Source organism: Diadema antillarum, unplaced genomic scaffold, assembly GCF_040938485.1.
Source record: "Diadema antillarum isolate AM-2024a unplaced genomic scaffold, OU_Dant_1.0 seq00001278_RagTag, whole genome shotgun sequence".
In the NCBI taxonomy this organism is placed as follows: domain Eukaryota; kingdom Metazoa; phylum Echinodermata; class Echinoidea; order Diadematoida; family Diadematidae; genus Diadema; species Diadema antillarum.
In genome coordinates, this window is record NW_027272058.1 from 694,535 (window position 1) to 700,523 (window position 5,989).

A 5,989-nucleotide genomic window follows, 5' to 3' on the forward strand; every position below is an offset into this window, starting at 1 on the left:
AAAGGTCAAGAAAAATAAAGAGAATAATAAGAAAATGTTTGCTTCTTTTGATCATAACTTCAAAAATGTACCTTTATATGTAGTGACCAATATATAATTTAAAAGGTATTATTTTATACTTTATGACAGAGACCGTACATATCGGTTTTTGCGAACAAACTCTTCAAATATCAACATCACACATTTCCCCGAAAATATGCCAAATTCATAGTTTGTGCAAAAGTGAAAAATTTTACAAGTACCCTTCCTGAACATGTTTAATTTTCGACTACAAGTGAATATAATTATTGCATGTTCAATGATAAGCTACAAAAGACTTGCAAAGTATAGTCATCATTATCTATATTATAATACAAAAACAATTACACATGTAGTAGGAATTGTGATTGCTTCGAAAAATTGACAAAAATACAGAAATTTTCAATACTGCATGGTTAATCAAGTTTGGATCCTCTGTCATGTAACACAGTGATGCTCTGCAAGTACATTGTACAAATACCTAAACATACTCAATTAGAGAAGCATGGTCTTGACTTTAAGTAGGCTTTAGGTGGGGTATTTATGTAGATTGCTAATTTGAGCATGAAATCAGACCATTTGCCATAAATAAAGTTCCAAAAAGGCACATTTTTTGTTTTTTGTGTAAACATTCTTTCTAGTGTCCATAGTAAATGAAAGAGAAAAAACTGTGCCATCAAAAAATTCTGAAGTATCTATTTTTTTCTATTTACTCATGTATTTCTTTGTTTCTTACTTTTTGTTTTTCATTGCCTTTTCAATGAAATTTGTCAGCAACACGTCCAGCTTGAAAATATTTATGTTATTGATTACAATCAATAACCCCCCCCCCCAAAATAATCATGCCTTCATGAAATTTGGCATGGAATGTCAAAGGGGAGGAGGGCTCGTAGCCCCCCCCCCCCCCCCAACCGGGCCTACTATTTATGGAAAAAGAATTGCAATCAAAACAGTTGACACAACATGTATCATATCATTGATCTTCTTCACCTAAATAAGGCATCATTGTACAATATTGAACACTTGTAATCCTTCCGAGTTTTGCCAGATGTAGCAACAACTAATGCATGCAAACTGAATTTCTTATAGAGTGATTTCATATGACGTCATGTTGGCCACCATGATGGTGGCTTCCATAGCAAAGACGATCAATATTCATTCATGCATGCCTCTCTAACAAAGGTTTTCTTTTGCCCTAGGTTTCCCTGAAGTAAGCATTGCTGCAGCTTTTGTATGCAGTCTTGATTTCTAGTCGGTTTAGGCAATTGACTTCATTAGGCTGCGTTCACATAGAAGTATACGGTATTCGCTATTCGCTATTCGCTATTCGGGCACCCAGTACACCATCACCCGCACCGTCAACTCGCCATCCCATGCAGTGAGGATTTCTTCCTCCTACATCCCAGCAAATCTTATTAACAATTTCTAAACTGCATCAGAATGTCAGTCTACATGCTTATTTTTGCTAAAGGGCAAATCCAGACCAAAATTGTCATTATTTCATAAACGAGAGACGGTATACGCTGCAAGAAAATCGAACAAGCTTGATTCCCACTTTGCTATACTATTCTAAGCTATTCGGTACATTAAAATAGTGCCCTCTTATGCGAACCGGTGTTAGGAAATCCTATCGTTCGATTCAAGCTATTCGCGTGCCCTCGAAAACGAGCCCCAAATACCCAAATAGTATACTTCTATGTGAACGCAGCCTTATGGTGGGCAATTGTGACATCACTGCTAACACTCTATATCAAAATATGATTGTCAGTTGCAGGTGATCTTAATAATTTGTTACGAGATCAAGGGAAGAATTATCCATAAGTTTGACTTGGCACATTAGTGAACTAATCTATTTAACTCCATCTACTCTAATGCCGTGGATTTATCAATGATGGGCTGCAGATGTTTCGTGGAAAAAGAAGTTGAACCAATTGAGCTTCTACCCACAAGTTTTTCAAAGTACAGTACATCAATTACATAAAGGTGAAAATGTACAAAATAACTCTGGGTCCCGTAACCCTAGGGATCAATGATTCCCATCAATTTTGTTTTATTTTTTTTTTTAAAGATTTTTCCCCCTACTCCAAAGAAGATGGATGCAATAAATTTGAGCACATGCATATTGTACTGCATCAATGCTAATCAAAGGGGCGACAAAGGTATGTGGTAACTTAATCACAACATGGAGACATGATCTTCATCCCAAGAGAATGGATGACCATTGGAAGATTCTACTATTTAGCTGCTATTTGTAGCATTCCCCCCCCCCCCCAAAAAAAAAAAAAAAATGAGGGAAAGAAAAAAAAATACATACGAGTGTCTGTCAACAGTTTTCTCTCTTGAATATTAGACCATGAAAAGGTTTTATTAAAGCAAGTCAGAATTGCCTGGAGAGAAGGGGGTGCTTAAAGGACAAGTTCACCTTCATATACATAAGGATTGAGAGAATGCAGCAATATTAGTAGAACACATCAGTGAAAGTTTGAGGAAAATTGGACATTCTGTTCAAAAGTTACGAATATTTTAAGTATCTGCGCAGTCACTGCTGGAAGAGAAGACTACTACAGTGTATGATGTCACATGCGTACAACTATATAAGGAAAATAAAAAGAGAATTTCATAAAACTTTACTTTTTGAATAAAGTGCACATTTCTTCGACTTGCTACTGACGTATGTTAAGGGTAATATTATTCCACCTGCCTTCTGAAAGAGAGAAGTCGAGTGTTCTTTTGTTAGCGAGAAAAATGGAAATATGTTGAATTTTCTTTATTCTTTCTTTATATCGTTGTACTCATCTGACATCACAAGCTATAGTAGTCTTTTCATCCAGCCGTGACTGAGCAGAAACTTCAAAAATTCATAACTTTTGAACGGATTGTCCGATTTTGCTCAAACTCTCACTGATGTGTTATACTAATATTGCTGCATTCACTCAACCCACATGTCTATGAAGGTGAACTTGCCCTTTAATCATGAGCGCAGCCAGATTCGTATCATGCGGAATGCCAAGCTGTGTGTGGCCAAACATTCTTTGATATGCTTGGAACACCTCACAGATGAATGTATTGATTAACTTGTGGCCATGAAGAGGGGATTTTTTTGACTATATTAGTCAAAACTATTTTCAGTTACTAGTATATACAACAATCAACAATTTAAAGCATTAACGATCACACATTCTATGCAACAAACTCTTTTCATCGGCGAGCCCTGTTCTACTTTAAATGTTGAAGTGCTGCAGTACATCCTGGTAACAGCTTCATGCTAAACTACCGCTGAGCCTGATGAGGCTGACTCTTCAACAAGAATGTAAGTTCCAACGTCAGAGGAGCATATGCTGTATCTCAAAAGAGGAAAAAGCAAGGGTATTTAGACCTATACACCGATGGTAGCTGTCTCTTCTCATTGGGCTTCTAATCTAACGTTGGAATGGTGCTCGGTCAGGGGCTTGGTGGGAGCTGCAACTACTCTCTCTCTCTCTCTCTCTCTGCCTGAGGTGATGTGTGGTGTCATAGCTCCTCAAGGTCTTCAAACGATACTCAATGAATCCATGATCCTTGCCATACAGGTATACTCCTGAAATATAAGAATACATTGTAAGTCAAAGCTTTTTCTTGAGTCTCAACAAATTTGACTTTGGCACAGAGTTGACTATAACTGATGAAGATCTGATAGCAGTAGAAATACATGTAGTGGCATTCTTATGGAAGAAAACGAGAATAGGTTTATTATAAATGAACGGCGCAACTGGCATGTTGGAACTTAAGTTACATTATGTTATGTTGAAGTTAACGTTCATCGAACCTAAGTCATGGAATCAGGCCAATCTGCACACAACTTTATTAGACATCTACAAGGTGTATGAGAAGGTACATCACAATCCCCACATTGCCTGTATATTTGCACAGTGAGTTAATTAAGAAATAGATGCAATTTCCCTGTAAAGGCCATTTTTTTTTTTTTTGGGGGGGGGGGGGGGGGGGGGGTCATGCCCATAATCTGAAAAACTTTGGGTCCTTGCCCCCTAACTAAACAAGGATGATCAACTCCTCGTTTGGTTACTTAGTTCTGTCCACTAGCTCTTGAGAAAAGTTGAAAATGTTGATTTTTTTTGCAAGCTAGATGAATAAGATACCATGTATGTCACTTAATCTTTCTGCTAAAGAGGGCTAAAAAAAGTTGTAGATCACATAAACTTACGAGTATAAACTTACATGTCCTTTTGCACCTTGTGTGGTGTCTCACAAAGTGGGGTACTGCATCGCAACTGCCTTGGCTACAACATCCTTTGCTCACTACTTGGTATCTGAATTTAAAAAGAAAGCAAGAAAAATGTTAATCATATTCTACGACGTAAACATCAAATATTTGGCCCTAATTTTAATCTTTTAAGGGGCTGAACTATTTTTATGGGGTTTTTTTTTCTTGGCATTAATTTCTATTGCTATTCAGTACCACTGTTTCCAGTACATTTATTGCTACTTGAGCCAGATATCAGTTAATACATATGAAAATTTCATGCAGATAGGTTAAGTGTGAATGTGCACAGTTAGTAGAAAAATGTATACAAGATGTGATTATTCACTGAACTTCATGGCACATCAACTCAACACTTTTTTATTAATCATTGTGATGATTAAATCACAAGTATTAGGACTATTATCAAATCAATATACATGTGGCCCGATGGGGCTTCCACGAAAATAAGTCAGCGTGGAGTCTTGTACGTACACTCTGTTTACATGTTTCATACAAGTATACCAATCTTTATTTTTAAATCTATAACCATCGCTTCATTAAAGGGAAGATAAACCCCAAGAGCAAATGTGGATTGAGTGAAAGCAGCAACATTAGTAGAACACATCAGTGAAAGTTTGAAGAAAATCGGACAATCGATGCAAAAGTTATGAATTTTTAAAGTTTTGGTGTTGGAACCGCTGGATGAGGAGACTACTAGAGGTTATGACGTATGAGTGGACAACAATACCAAGAAAATATAAAGAAAATACTACAAAAATCCATTTTTCATGAAAATTACAAATTCCATCAACTTGATATTGACATATGGTAAGGGTAGCAATTATTCCCCCTGCTTTCTGAAAGCGGTTGGTTCATTGCTCTTTCATAATTCTAGAAAAGTGAATTTTTGTTGAATTTCCTTTATATTTTCTTTGTATTGATGTCCACTCATGCGTCATATCCTCTAGTAGTCTCCTCATCCAGCGGTTCCAACACCAAAACTTTAAAAATTCATAACTTTTGCATCGATTGTCCCGATTTTCCTCAAACTTTTACTGATGTGTTCTACTAATGTTGCTGCTTTCACTCAATCCACATTGCTCTTTGGGTTTACCTTCCCTTTAACAATGTTATACTTACCGGTCCCTTCTACTTTCTTTCCCTTTTTTTTTTTTTTTTTTGGAGGGGGGGGGGGGCAAATTTTAGTCTGCTTTTCTCTATACTTGAGAAGACAAAAAAAACAACAACAAATGAACAGGCAAATTACATGGTTATATATTGGATGGAAATGTACATTGCAGTACAAGACATGACAATGGGAAACTGGTATTCCAGACCAATTTTCAAATTATAATAATAATATATGAATAATAGTAATATTTTAAATAATTGAACTTACGCTGTACAGTTTTCTGCTTCCATTTTCAACAACAAATATGCTGCAATGATCTGGATGTGCAGATGTCTCCTCGGAACAGTCAGAACTCCTTCCCTCTGCTTTTGAAGTATCTCTTCCCCCTTGAAGTGATGTGTGTGTTGAATTCCTGGGCAAATAAGTAAAATTTAATGGTTTTATGAATAATACAAATGGCATGAGGATAGTAGGTTCCTCCAGTTTACATTATAAACTTGAAGAGCAAAATCATTTAACATACATATTTGACATAAGCAACAGCTCTACTTACACAACTCAAGACTGACCATAACATGGTTTTCACTTCTGTCGATACG

The 5,989-nt window shown here is 36.4% G+C and overlaps 1 long non-coding RNA gene across 1 annotated transcript; it reads right to left on the reverse strand.

Moving 5' to 3' along the window:
* Positions 1–3,168: 3,168 nt before the first annotated feature.
* LOC139745578 (uncharacterized) lies at positions 3,169–5,780 on the reverse strand. Its single transcript, XR_011711899.1, has 3 exons — positions 5,658–5,780; positions 4,234–4,325; positions 3,169–3,595 (listed from the first exon to the last, which is right to left on the reverse strand). It is a non-coding gene; the product is annotated as an uncharacterized lncRNA (long non-coding RNA).
* Between the last annotated feature and the right edge of the window lie 209 nt (positions 5,781–5,989).